The sequence below is a fragment of the Gorilla gorilla genome, chromosome 8 (assembly GCF_029281585.2).
Source record: "Gorilla gorilla gorilla isolate KB3781 chromosome 8, NHGRI_mGorGor1-v2.1_pri, whole genome shotgun sequence".
NCBI lineage: Eukaryota > Metazoa > Chordata > Mammalia > Primates > Hominidae > Gorilla > Gorilla gorilla.
This window is the reverse complement of record NC_073232.2, coordinates 12,893,953-12,906,735: the sequence shown is the minus strand read 5'-3', so window position 1 is coordinate 12,906,735 and position 12,783 is coordinate 12,893,953. Positions and strand designations below refer to the sequence as shown.

Here is a 12,783-nt window from a genome sequence, read left to right as displayed (position 1 = left end):
TAGCAAAAGCAAACTTCCCTGGGATATGGTAACAGCACCCACCTCACCCGAAGGACATCGGCCGCCCTCCTCCTACCCCAGCCACCCCAGCAGGCCTCTCCAAGGTGTAGCCAGCAAACTGGAACACAGTTGGCAGCAAGGGCCTGGTGAGCTGCTGCAGGGATGGTGGGGAGGTCCCAGGACCCCCCTCCAACCCCCCAGCATGTACATGCTGCCTGGATGGGACGACACAACACAGGCTGAAGTGAAGGGCATGCGACACGTGCTGTAAATGTCCTCACATGGTCTGCTGGGTGTTTTCTTTTTTCTTTCTTTCCAACTTTTATTTTAGGTTCAAGGGGTACCTGTGCAAGTTTGTTATATGGGCTCATTGTGTATCGAGGGGGTTTAGTGTACAAATAACTGTGTTGCCCACAGAATTAGCATAGTACCCGAGAGGTAGGTTTTCAATCTTCACCCTCCTCATGCCTCCACCCTTGAATAGGCCCCAGTGGGTATCATCCCCTTCTTTGTGCTCACATGTCCTCAATGGGAATTTTCCAATAAACAGCCTCACTCCCCTCCTGTACAGGGCCTATCACCCTGGGGTTTCAGAGAGAGTCAGACATTGGGGTGCTCCCTATCTAGATTTAATAGCTCACCTGCAATACCTGTGATTTCATTCCTTTCATTTATAAAAGTTTATACTCTCTATTGTGTTCTTATATTCTCAAAGTACAAGCACAGAAAGCTACTTTCAAAGTCAATGAAAGGAAAAGTGTCCACCTTTTGCCTCTCCCTGGCTGCCTCTCCAATCTTTTCTTGCTACCTGAATTTCTTGATGTTATTTCAGACCCAATCAGCAGCCCCGCTGGGATTTGTGAAAGCTTCAGGGGACCCTTCCCCTAAGAGCTAAAAAGCGAAGGCAGAAAAGGACCCTGCAGGACCAGACTGAAAGGTAAATGTAGAAGACAGCACGGTCTCCTGAACAGATCCCACCAACACCACCACCAGGGTTCAGCACCACCCACGCTGAGCCCCGGGTCACTGTTCAGCACCACCCAGGCTGAGCCCCGGGTCACTGAAGATCTGGTTTCAGGAGGGCTGCCGAGTGAACGCCAAATGCCTCACGCTGCGAACACTGGAGGGATAAAAGCATCTTTTTCTCCCTGGCCTGGATTTCAGATTTCTCTGTAAAAGGCAGAACTGTGCACTAGCAGGCAGCTAACCCTTTTTCCTTTTTTAAGAAATAAAAAGGATACAGCAACAGGGGAAAATCCAAAAATAAAATTCAGTCATCTAATCAGAAAGAATCCCACCAGCCTGGCAGAGTTCATCCGTGTGCAGTGCTTATAACGTTTAAAAAAAAAATCTTTTATTTTGCGTTTGGTTCATACTTTCTGAAGACCTCCTCCTAAAGCATTACAAAAGGTAGCATTTTGTGTGTCTCAGGTCTTTTAAAAGTCACCCCATATTATCTGAGAGTAAAAAAAAAAAAAAAAAAAAAAAAAAACAGCTGGAGACTTTTTCTGCAAAAAGGTGTTTAATTCTATACTCCAGGCAGCAGTGACAGAAGCTACAAAAGTCACCCCCACTAGATGAAGACAAAATTAAAACCAAGTTATTTTACAGTGATTCAAATACAGGTTAAATTTATTGGACTGATCCTTACTTACAAAAGTACTTTTCGGTATTTAAGGTAATTTTTAATCTATTTTTCTTAAAGTGATAGTTTCATGCAATCTTTATGGCAAGGTTTGCTGCATGTTTATTTTCTGAATTGTATTCACATTTGATAATAGTTTGGAACTGTATTCTAGTGTGCGTGCTTAGTCAACACAGGATGTGGAAGATGGTACCAGTCAATCTCCATGGTAACCACACTTGCCACCCTCCAAGCATTTTACACAGATTGCCTCATGTGTCCTTTGCCACAAACCAACCAGAGGAGGTAGCACTGTCAGCATCCCCATTTCACAGATGAGGAAGCCGAGGCCCAGAGCGTTTCAGTTGCTCCCTCCAGGTCACAGGGCTGACCCAGGGCAGGGTGAGGACACACTCTGGCTTCAGGCTGCAGGGAGCCCTGAGCACCAGACACACATTACGGAGACCCTACTTCCTCCTCCAGGATAAAGAAGATCTTCCCTCCTGCTACGGCCAAAGCTTTTGCCTTTCTGTAACCTCTATTCCATAATAAAGCCAAAGAACTTTCAGAAAGAAAACCTGAACAGCAGGGTGGTGGAGCCACCCACTTCCCACGCGCGTATCCGGCTTTTCTCGTGCAGCGTGCTGTGTTTGAAGTCAGTCATGTGGATGCAGCCATCAGTAGTTTGTGTCTTCAGGCAACGCTGGAAAAGGACTAGAGGCCCTGGGGTGTTGGGAAGACACCACTCTGGTTTGGGTGGCGAGTGATAAAGGTTGCATACGTAAAATTTCACTGATTTGTGCATTTCACTGCAAATTATACCTCTGTAAATAAAACACAGTGGGGCAAACTGTTTTAAAAAAGTCAATGTTATTAGAGCATTTACCTTCTTAAAAATCTCTGATAATCGCCCATCGCTGTTAGCCCCAATTTAGTGCCACCTCCCCCAGCCTCCCTTCCACCCTCTCTACATCCCACCGGACCGGCCCCCTGGTCATCCTCCAGCGTGCCAAGCCCTACCCTCTCCTATCGCTGGGCTCTGGGCATGCCCTTGCCTGTGTCCAGAACATTGAGCCATTTGCCTGGCCAACACTAACTCTTCATTTAGACCTGAGCTTCCACAGAAAAAAATTAGGTCAGGTCACCAAAATACACCCCTTTCTGGCTCCTCTCTATGTTTCTTTCATGATTATAGTTTTACATTTTTTTTTTTTTGCTGTTGCTATTTTTTGTTTGTTTTCATTTTAATAGATTTTATTCTTTTTATTTATTTTATTTTATTTTATTAAGACAGTGTCTGGCTCTGTCCCCAGGCTGGAGTACAGTGGTCTGATCATAGCTCATTGCAACTTCCACCTCCACCTCTCAAGCGATCATCCTGCCTCACACTCCCAAGTAACTGGAGCTACAGGCACATGCCACCACACCTGGCTAATTTTTGTATTTTTTGTAGAGACAGGGTTTCACCCTGTTGCTTAGGCTGGTCTTGAACTCCTGGGCTCAAGTGATTCACCCGCCTTGGCCTCCCAAAGTGCTGGTATTATAGGCATTAGCCACTATGCCTGGCTGATTTTATGCTTTAGAGAAGTTTTAGGTTTACGCAACCATAAGTGGAAAAGTCAGAGAATTTTCCCCTGACATTCCCTGCCCCATTTATGTGCAGCCTTCCCCATCAGTACCAGCACATTTATCCTTCCAGTTCTTCGCTTCGTGTGCTTTTCCTTCTTGACTGTAAACCCCATAAGGACAAGAACTGTCTGCTTTTGTTCTAACTATCTCTATCCTTTTCTCTGATACACCACTGCTTCTTTTCTCTGAATTTCAAATTCGGTTCTTATTCTAGTTTGCTTTGCAGGTCAGTGAATTTGATTCAAACACTTATTATTAGACTTGTGAAAATAAATTTTTATTTTATTTTTGGGAGAGGGGATATAGCTGTAAAATGACTTTTAAAACAAAGGCTTAGTGGTCTGCAAAGGTAGTAGAGTCGAACATGGAGAAACCAGAAACTTTGAGGTTTATAATTGAATTCTTTGTAACTAAATGAAAGAAAGTTTGCTGGAAGCTGTATCCCTACTTCCTAAAGATTACACAGCTTCTTTAGAATTGGGTGTTAAAAATCACAGCACAAAAGGAAAAAGAAGATTAAAAAGATTTTTTTTCTGTGACTCATTAAAAGAGAAAGAGAGAGGTGGAGGAAGAGAGAGAGTGAGAGAGAGAAAGAAAGAAAGAAAGAGGGAGGGAGCTAGGGAAGGAAGAAAGGAAGGAAGGAGAGAAGGAGGGAGGGAAAGAAAGAAGAAAAGAAAGAAAGAAAAGAAATAAGGAAGGAAGGAAGGAAAGAAAGAAAGAGAAAGAAAGAAAGAAAGAAAGAGAAAAAGGAAGAAGGAAAGAAAAAAGAAGCAAGGAGGGAGGGAAAGGGAGAGAGGGGAGATGGATAAAAAGAAAGAACAGAAAAAAGAATGAAAGTTTAAAAATGAAAGAAATGAAGGAAGAAAAGATAAAAGAAGAAAGGAAGAGAGGGGGAAAAATCTCCCAGTTTCTATATAAAACAGGAATAAGAAATTTGTATGGACAGCGACTGCTCCCTTTAAACCCCACCCTGGTCCTCACCTGGCTAGAATTTTGATTTCCCACCTAATTTCATCAAACTCCTCTTACTCATGTTGCAAGACACAGTCTCCGATATTTTCTATTTTATCCCTACTATTCAATTATAATATATTCCACAATGTCTTAATCTATTAAATTCTACTGTATTCTATTTTAGAACTCTACTTTGCAACTAAATTATTTTACCGCTATGACATGCCTTTGAAAAAGGAGCCTGCCAGATGCAAAGGTTGGTGTTCACGAGGTAGAGCCTACCGAGAAAGGGCCAAACAGAAATCTGTTCAAACTGGTTTGCAGCCACTGTGGAAGCTGAGAAGCCTGATTGTCACTGGCCATGTCTCCCTTTTCAGTGACTTGTTCTGTTAGCATTCCTTTACCTCTCTGGAGATATGAACTACGATGGTTGTAGAGGCTTCACATAATTCTCATCAATAAATACAGAAGGAACCTTTCCCGGAGTTTCTCTGAAGTTTGGTGTGAATCAGAGAAGCACGGGGTCATATACATCTGCTCAGTGAAGGGAGGCCCTTTTGCAGTCCAGAGCTGCTCAGAAACTTTAACCTAAATTATGCACCAGTTGAAAAGCCCTATAGTGAGTGAACCACCACAAAAATAAATTGTCAGATGAAAACCACATATCCATCCGTTCCGTCCTGTGACTCAGAGTCAGGTATTCACACAAATTGCCAGTCAAGGCTGTGACAGTAGCACACAATGGCTTCTGCGAAACTCAACCGGTTAGCAAAAGTGACCGTCCATACAGCAGCATCTAGATGCATTTATTACGGTGTGCCTTTGATATCTAGAGAAATGGGTGGAATGTTTAGCTTTAAAATCAGTTGTGATGGCAACTGTTGTTAACAACAGCTTTGACTACTGGCTGGGGGACAAGGCTGATAGCGTCTGTTTAACCGGCAATGTCTGTTAACCAGAGGTGAAGGCTCTCTCATTAACAGATTTTTAAGGCTTAGCAGAATATTTAGAACTCAATAAATGTCTGCTGAGTGACTGAATGCACAATTAAAATGTCTTCAGTGGGCCGGGCGCGGTGGCTCATGTCTGTAATCCCAGCACTTTGGAGACCGAGGCGGGCGGATCACCTGAGGTCGGGAGTTCGAGACCAGCCTGACCAACATGGAGAAACCCCGTCTCTACTAAAAATACAAAATTAGCTGGGTGTGGTGGTGCATGCCTGTAATCCCAGCTACTCAGGGGGCTGAGGCAGGAGAATCACTTGAACCAGGGAGGTGGAGGTTGTGGTGAGCCGAGATTGTGCCATTGCACTCCAGCCTGGGCAACAAGAGCAAGACTCCATCTCAAAAAAAAAAAAAAAAAAAAAAATGTCTTCAACATTTTTAGCTGGATGATGACAGAGGGGAATCCAAAATTCCTTCCATTCTAAACACCAGAGGCCGCTTTGAGAAAATGTTCCTCCCACACTCTCTTCTTTCCAGGCTCTCCATGAGTCCCGCCAGGGCCCATGGGCCTCTTTACCTCTAATAACTTCCCTTCTGTGACTCAAAACGCTGCTACCAGAATGTCAGCTTTGCAGGCCTCAGGCCCATCCACCACAATCTCTTCTTCCTGGAATCTTGTACTCCAGCTGGAGCAAATCTTTGAACTCACCGATGCCTCAATCCATCAGCCTCACTCTTTCTCCTCACCCACTGTTATCTTCCCTAAGAAGATGAGTGGTTTCCCCTCCCTGCCCTTCCTACTGATGTTCCATAGAAATAGAGCCCCCAGGTTTATCTTGACAAATGACTGTGCAGAATAGATTCTCTATATTGAAGCTAACCATGAAGGAAAGCGTCATTTGATGGTTTCCAGGAATATCCCTTAAAATGTGTCTTTTCCACTTCATTTTTGTGTCCCTTCTTATCCTGCTGCTTGGAACATGGATGTGATGACTGGTGCTCTGGGCGCCTCTTTGGGCCATGAGGGTAAAGGTTAGGGATGGCAGAGTCTGGGTGTCTCAGGAACACATGTACCTGGGCTGCCCTACTATGTCTTGGTCACCCACCTCCTGATTTTAATGTGAAAGAAACAACAACAGGCTGGGTGCTGTGGCTCACACCTGTAATTCCAACACTTTTGGAGGCTGGGGAGGTTGGATCACCTGAGCTCAGGAGTTTGAGATCAGCCTTGCCAACATGGCGAAACCCTGTCTCTACTAAAAATACAAAAAAAAAAAAAAAAAAAAAAGCTGGGTGTGGTGGTGCACACCTACAATCCCAGCTACTCAGGAGGCTGAGGCAGGAGAACTGCTTGAACCCAGGGGGCAGAGGTTGCAGTGAGCCAAGATCGCACCATTGTAGTCCAGCCTGGGTGACAGAGTGAGACTCTGTCTCAAAAAACAAAAAAGAATAATAACAACAAAAACCCTTCAATTGTATTCAAGACCCTTTAGTTTTGGTCTTTGTTACTCGAAGAAGAACCTGATCCTAGCTGAAATATTATTCATCTCACCTTGCCCAACTCTCTCTGGCTGAACTCCCCTGACAAATCCCAACCCTGGTCAAAATGTCATCCACACCCACCCAGGGTTAGCGTTAGGGTTAGGGTTAGAGGTTAGGGTTAGGGGTTAGGGTTAGGGGTTAGGGTTAAGGCTTAGGGGTTGGAGTTGGGGTTAGGGTTAAACATTAGGGTTAGGGTTAGGGTCATAGTAAGGCTTCGGGGTTATGGTCAGGATCAGGGTTTAGGGTTAGGGTTAGGGTTAGGTTAGTCTTATGGTTACTGTCAGGGTTGTTAGAGTTAGGGTAGGGGCTTGGATTAGTGTTAACGGTCAGCATTAGGGTTAGGGTTAGGGTTAGGGTTAGGGTTAGGGTTATGGTTAAGGGGTAGCGTTAGGGTTAGGATTAGGCTCCCAACCATGCCTGTAACTCAGCAGTGGAATCAGGAAGGGAAGGTAGCCTGCCCCTTCCTGCCACTGTGATGACAGCTTCACTTTGTTCAGGCCCTGATCTTAGGTGCACCCACACTCCCACCTGCAGCTCCCTCCACCTTCACTGTCTCTGCCTCACTCCACAGGCCTCCCCAACAGAGGTACACACTCTCTGCTAACAATCCTTCCTCACACTCCATTAAGAAAATGTAAAGATTTGTTTAAGAACATCCTGGTTTTTCCAACACTGTCACTACCTGCACACTGCATTGCTACCCTCACTCGTGCCTTCCTCATATCACCGTAAGTTGTCCTGCCCTCAGCAAAGGTCCAATCCTCCCCTTGCGTTTTCAGCCCAGCCAAGCCCTCCTTGCCTTCTCAAGAACATGACTGATAATTTTTCTTCCCCTTCTGCAGGATGAGTGTCCCTCTTCTCTAGCATCACCATCTGCAAACCCACATGGTTTAGTAACCTCTGTCATTTAAACAAAACAGAGGAAGACCCAGTCTCACTGCACACACACCTCTCTCCACAGTCCCATGACTCGGCTAATCTTCACGTGCTCACCCCTTAGGGGATCACCTTTCCTTGTCCTCTCCGACTCCCCACCCACTCCAAAAGTCTGCTCTGGCCATGTCCCAGGGAAACTGCTCTCGCCAGCCAAGCCCCAGGGACACCACGATTCCAGAGCCAGCAGTGGCATCTCAGTTCTGAATCTGCTTGACCTAGCAGCGTTAAGCCCCTTGGTTGCTCAGTACCTTTCTCCTGAAACACTTTCGTCTCCTTCAGATTTTTCTCGCATGTGGCTGGCTACTCTGCAGTTTCCTGGTTCTCTTCCTGGATTTGTCTTCTACAGAGGCAGGGACCTAGAGCACCATTCCCTTCTCTGTGCTGGGTCGCAGGGCCTTCAATACAGCTCTCTCTAGAGGCTGTCTAGAGTCTTGTTCCCCCAAATTCTGTGTGCTCGGATCTTACCACGTACTTGTCATCTCCCTGGCTTGGTGTCTCCCTGAACGTCTTCTTCTCTGAGTTTTCTCAGTAAACCAGCTGATAATTTAATTTATCCTGGTCCCTCCCTCTTTCTTTTAGTCTGAATACTTAATCTTTGAGCAATCCTATCAACTTTGAGATCACACTGAGTCAGAGCCCTTCCCTGTAATGCTGATATCATGCCTTACTCGGAGTCACCGACATCTCTCTCGCCCGGGCTACAGAGCACTTTTCACAACCTTGTTCTCTGCTTGCCTTTTCCCCTGTTTTCCTGTCTGCCCGTCCCTGTCCCCCTTTCCTAGATTATAAGCACTGTGGGTACCTTCTTGCCCTTCCCCTCACCCCCTCCATGGCTCTGGCATCTTGAGCAGCTCTGGGGAACCTAGTAGGCCTCAGTTTTTGTTCATGGAGTGAACAACAAATTAGTACATTGTGAAGTGCATCAACTGCGTCTTGGTCTCGAAGCCGGCCCAGCTAAAATGCAGCCTTTCCTGTGTTTTGGGGGCTATACAAGGAAGCTTGCAGTGGTTCAAAGAGTGATGCCATGAAATAGCATCGTCTGTGGGATACTCTGGCCTCAGGCAAAGTGTGGAGAGGCAGCAGCAGGCTGGCAGCAGCTCTAGAAACAAAGGCAGAGGAGGCCTGTCACATATCTTCCCTCCTTCCTTCCTTCCTACCTTTCCTTGTTTCTTCCTTTTCCTTTCTTTCCTTTTTTCTCTTTCTTCCTCCCTCCCTTCCTCCCTGCCTGCCTCTCTCTTTCTTTCTTTCTTCCTTTCTTTCCTTCTTTCTTTCTTTCTTTCTTTTTTTTTTTTTTCCACAGGGTCTCACTCTGTCACCCAGGCTGGAGTGCAGTGGCACGATCTGAGCTCACTGCAACCCACACCTTTCAGGTTGAAGCAATTCTCATGCCTCAACCTCCTGAATAGCTGGGGTTACAGGTGCACGCCACCACACCAGCCTCATTTTTGTATTTTTAGTAGAGATGGGGTTTCACCATGTTGACCAGGCTGGTTCGAACTCCTGAGCTCCAGTGATCTGCCCACCTCAGGCTCCCACAGTGCTGGGATTACAGGTGTGAGCCACTGCACAGGGCTATGTCACGCATGTTCAACACGGGCCAACTGCGTGTGTGTTCAATGAGTTACGTTTTACACGATGCCGATGCCGGCATTTGGGCCTTGAATTGATCATTTTCTCCTTTGTGTGCTTTTCTGCTCATTTGGGTTTGAAATTTATGGGCAGTCCTTCATCCTATTTTACAAACATGTTGATTACAGCAGCCCCTTGCAAATGTGTTGTGAATTCTCCCTCCAGCAGCTAAAGCTTTCAAGTCAGGGTGCGGCCTTTTTGTTGCTCTGAATTCCTTTTCAAAGTGAATTTGTCAAAAGAAATCAGCCTCAGTTAATCGAATTGTCCTTTTTATTCAATATTTGATGTGTGGAATCTTTCCAGAAGCATGGTAACATTTTGTTTCATTAGAGAGTAGCTTCCACTACTGGTTTCAGAGAACTTTCCGTCTCCTTCCTCAGGAACTTGCTTTTAACTCCAGGACTCTAGGACTTCAAACTCCAGGACTCTTAGCAAAGGGCATGTGAAGCAGCATCTGTTTTGCTGCCGCTGTGGACTCTCAGCTCCCTTTGATGTCTCCTTGTTCTTGGAAGTGTATATCAGCTCCCCTGACGTCTTAGCGGCCTAGGACTGAGGGAGGAGAATCGCTCTATGAGAAACAGGAAACTTACCCCGGTTGAACAAATGAACGACAAAAATCTCCTTAGCCGAGGGACAGCAGCATGTTTTAGCCATGCTTTCTCGGAGCCGTGCTGTCGTGAGACATCCCAGCACTCTTCCTCTTCCCCTGGGATTCCAAGAAGTTTTTTTTTTTTTTTTTTATTTCATTTTTTAATGTATTTCAGCTTAACTGAGGATTAATTGACAAATAAAAATAGCATATATTCAAGGTGTAGAATGTGATGTTTTGATATACATATACATTGTAAAATGATTACCCCAATCAAGCTAATTAACACGTCCACCACCTTCCCTTTGTGTACGTGTGTGTCGTGACAACACTTAAAATCTACTTTCTCAGCAAATCCCAAGTGTACAGTACATTGTTGTAAACTATAGTCATCACACTGAACCTTGGTTCTCTAGAATCCATTCCTCTTATAATAGAAAGTTTATGCCCTTTGATCAACAGCTCCCCATCCGCCCATCCCCTGGACCCTGGCAACCTCTGTTCTATTCTCTGCTTTTGTGAATCAACACGTCTAGACTCCACATGTAAATGAGATCATGTGGTGTTTGTGTCTCTGCACCTGGCTCATTTCACCTAACACGATGTCCTCCAGGTTCATCCACGCTGTCACAAATGGGCAAGATCCTCTTCCTTTTTAAAGCTGAGTAATATTTCATGGTACACATATTTGTGCATACACATATCACAACAAGAAAAAAAAATTTTTTTGAGATGCAGTCTCCCTCTGTCACTCAGGCTGGAGTGCAATGGCACAATCTCAGCTCACTGTAGCCTCCGCCTCCCGGGTTCAAGTGATTCTCCTGCCTCAGCCTCCTGAGTAGCTGAAACTGCAGGCATGGCCACCACATCTGGTTAATTTTTGTATTTTTAGTAGAAACGGGGTTTCACCATGTTGGTCAGGCTGGTCTTGAACTCCCAAACTCAGGTGATCCTCCTGTCTCGGTCTCCCAAAGTGCTGGGATTACAGACACGAGCCACCACACCAGCCAACAAGAACAATATTTGTGTCAGCAGAAAAACAGGACAGAGTGTTCTCTAATATTTTCCACAGTTATATTTCAGAAACAGGTTTTGTGTTTTGTTGAAAGGTTAGAGAACAGTGATGAAACTACTAAATTTTCTGAGTGGAGGTTTGACAGAATATTTTGCTATGTGCATGGACACTTGCTGTCAATGGACAAGATATTAGGGTTCCTATGAAATTCTCTGTACAGTTGAGATACGTCCCTAACCAAATTCAGAGATGCCAAGAGAGAGAGTGATCAAAAGAACTCACACCTGTCATCACAACACTTTGAAAGGCCAGGGTGAGAGGATCGCTTGAACCCAGGAGACAGCCTGGGCAACATAGTGAGACCCCATCTTCACAAATAAAAACAAAAACTAAAAAACAAAGCTGCCTTACAGACTCCCTGGTTGGACAGATGGGAAAAGAGGCTCCTGTTGGGAGTGCAGAGCCCTGTGCACCTGCGGCCCTGCAGGGGGGAAGCTCTTGATTTAGGGGACCTCACACATCATTTTTCCTGATTAGGTCACCAGTTCTGCCCAGTCCCCAGTTCCCCTTGTTTCTTCCCTAAATCATTCCCAGGCATGTGTCTTCCAGAGGCTGTCACTATGGCATACAGACTCCAAACTTGCAAACACGTAACATGGTGCAGATACCTGCCCATGATGAAAGGGGCTTGCTTCTACCTACCACGTGAGCCTCTATAGGCCATAGCCTGTGCTGTGATGCTGTGATGTCAGGGCCTGGTAGGCTGGTGTCTTAGTCATGTGGGCTGCTGGAACAAAATACCATAGACTGCATCTCAGCTTAAACAACACACATTTATTTCTTGCCATTCTGGGGCCTGTAAGTTAGAGATCAAGGCTCCAGCAGATCAGGTGTCTGGTGAGGGCCTGCTTTCTGCATCATAGACAGCCCTGCCTTCCCTTGGTGTCCTCACAGGGAGGAAGGGGTGAGGGAGCTCTCATGGGCCTCTCTTATAAGGGCACCAATTCCATTCGTGAGGGCCCCACCCTCATAACCTCATCGCCTCCCGAGGCCTGACCTCCTGATACCATCACCTTGGAGGTAAGGATTTTGACCTATGCATTTTGGGGGAACACAAACATTTAGATCATGACAGGTGGTGTGGAACTGGGGTTCCTGGATTCAGGACAGTAAGGAGGCTCAGCAAGGCCTGAAGTGAAATTGGCTTTCTTTTTTTTTTTTTTTTTGAGACGGAGTCTCGCTCTGTCGCCCAGGCTGGAGTGCAGTGGCTCGATCTCGGCTCACTGCAAGCTCCTCCTCCTGGGTTCATGCCATTCTCCTGCCTCAGCCTCCCAAGTAGCCGGGATTACAGGCACCCACCACCACGCCCAGCTAATTTTTTGTATCTTTAGTAGAGATGGGGTTTCACCGTGTTAGCCAGGATGGTCTCAATCTCCTGACCTCGTGATCTGCCCACCTCGGCCCCCCAAAGTGCTGGGATTATAGGCGTGAGCCACCACGCCCAGCCTAATTTTTGTATTTTTAATAGAGACAGGGTTTTGCCATGTTGGCCAGGCTGGTCTCGGTCTCCTGACCTCGTTATCCGCCCTCCTCGGCCTTCCAAAGTGCTAGGATTACAGGCATGAGCCAGCACGCCCGGCCTGAAATTGGTTTTCTTTTGATACCTGGATACCTCTAAATCATTTGGCTCTGACTTAGTCAGGACTATCCACGGAAATCTACCACACGGGAAGTGCTGGACTTCATCCTACTCATGAGAAGTAAGTACTTTTTAAAGTTTTCCTTCGGACAATGAAAGTCTCTCAAAGCCCATGACATTCTCCCAGCTCCCTACCAGCTTGGACTGTCTCACTTTTTATGCAAAAGGAATCTTTTGGCTCCCTTCTCAAAAGTAAGCTCTACCTGGACACAACAGGACACT

General features: G+C 45.9%; 1 long non-coding RNA gene across 1 annotated transcript; it reads right to left on the bottom strand.

Moving 5' to 3' along the window:
- Positions 1-1,600: 1,600 nt before the first annotated feature.
- On the bottom strand, positions 1,601-8,128 carry LOC129524867 (uncharacterized). Its single transcript, XR_008668807.2, has 2 exons — positions 7,878-8,128; positions 1,601-2,448 (listed from the first exon to the last, which is right to left on the bottom strand). It is a non-coding gene; the product is annotated as an uncharacterized lncRNA (long non-coding RNA).
- Positions 8,129-12,783: the final 4,655 nt, after the last annotated feature.